This window comes from Propithecus coquereli, unplaced genomic scaffold (assembly GCF_000956105.1).
Source record: "Propithecus coquereli isolate 6110/MARCELLA unplaced genomic scaffold, Pcoq_1.0 Scaffold193, whole genome shotgun sequence".
NCBI lineage: Eukaryota > Metazoa > Chordata > Mammalia > Primates > Indriidae > Propithecus > Propithecus coquereli.
In genome coordinates this window covers 210,478-212,260 of record NW_012144190.1, presented here as the reverse complement: position 1 = coordinate 212,260, position 1,783 = coordinate 210,478, and the positions used below count along the sequence as shown (strand labels likewise).

The following is a 1,783-nucleotide window of genomic DNA, read 5'->3' as shown; positions in this document are numbered from 1 at the left end:
TTTTTTTTTTTTTTTGAAGTTTCCTTTGAATAAGCCACAGGGAATAGTCATCTAAAGATGATAGGTCAAGAGTAGCGAAACCAACTGGGGGTTTAGGGAGAAGAGTATTTCACAAGAAGGGGGAGGATCGCGTGGCTTGGATGTACTTGATGCAAACAGGTGAAGAGGCTTTGGAAAGTGCAAACCAACATCTGAAATAAGAGTTTATTAGATTAAAAACTCAATTATTGCCTCTTCTATCTCCAACTTGAATGGATTATATATATCCATTAAAGGTCTTTCCCCAGTTATGTACAATTATGGATACAGGATAACTTGAACTAGCTTTGTTATTATGTAAATATAACATGTGACCAACTCTCATGGTAAAGATGGTATATTCTAAGTGCTTTGAAAATCTTATTTTTTTTACTTGTGAATTATTTCTTGAAGTCCAGAATTTGATTACAGAGAAATCCATGCTAGTCTACTTAATATTTACTTCAGTCCCTTTTTAAATTTTACAGCCATGCTAGATGACAGGGAAAAAAACAACAAAACTCCTAGTAGGTGGGACCTTTGAGAAATCTAACTTACTTGCTAATTTATAAATCATAACATAGCCCGAGTAAAAACTGCTATGTGGAGATAATTGACTATGGGGACAGGGCGAGAAGTGATTTACTAAAAAGCCAGGCGTTGTGGGGGGAGGCAGTATGTGAGCTGCATGTGGAAGGAAGTGAAGCAAAGGGTCAGGGTGTTTCATCTCAAGGTCGGGATGCGCAAAACAAGGGTATGCCAAGCCCTTCCCCATCTGGTTCTGTGGTCCCTCCTGTCACCATATACTACTGCCACCAGGAGTCTCTGCTTTTCTCTTTCCAACTACTCCATTAGGTAGATCCTTGTCTTTGAAGTTGGCTCACGTCCCTCTCCACCTTGACTTGTGACATCTCATCCACCAAGTGTTCACAACCCAGCCATCTATAAACATTTAACACACATGCCCTGGAATTGAGTTAAATTACCCCAGCCTTATAGGCTGACGTTTCATAGTTGCCACTTAATGTCATCTAACATGACTAGTACACTGTCAGCTGATGGTTCTGGCACTGGAGTTTCAAACTCAGGTACCCAAAGAGGCCAGACAGGACGTACACACGAGGGAAGCAAACCGGGTAGATGCTGAGAAATTGTGCTCTCGTGTCTGGCGTAGATAAGACTTTAGAGACAGCAATCTCAAACGTGTATATTCAGTTTAAAAATCTTGTGCCATACTTAGCTCTAGCTGATCATGGCCCTGTAGAAATGTTATTTTAGTATTCCGATTCTTCCAGCCTTCTAAAAACAAAGATGCCAGTCTGGAAGCACAAACTTAGTCAAATCCATTGACTTCAGTGCAGATGAGGCCAACGTACTTACATAGTTCAAATAGGTATTCACATGTGTGACGTGCAGGGAAAACATTTCTAATGGAGAAAAATTCCTGCTATCTTCTAATTTCTTAGTTATTTTTGTTTGAAACACTGAAATATGTCCTTGAAGGAACACTTAAAAGATAAGCTGAGGGTGTAGTAATTTTCGGGTAGTTGTAATACAGTCTTTGGGGACCTGGAGAGAGAAGACAATTGCCAAGAATGGGCTTAGGCTGTCTTAGTAATAGGTAGACTAAATGCTGTGCTAAGAATTTAGCAGATGACTAAACTAGCAGTGCAGTCCGTGAGTCCATATGGGCTCTGTACTCTCTCTCATATGTAAGAAAAAGAACACAGGAAGTTTAACTTGCTTAGAATCAAAACAGGTAGGA

General features: G+C 39.9%; 1 protein-coding gene across 1 annotated transcript in view; it reads left to right on the top strand.

Annotated features, from left to right (window-relative positions):
• Positions 1-1,783, top strand: part of NLRP7 (NLR family, pyrin domain containing 7) — a 52,474-nt gene that overhangs the window by 35,683 nt on the left and 15,008 nt on the right. The window lies entirely within an intron of this gene.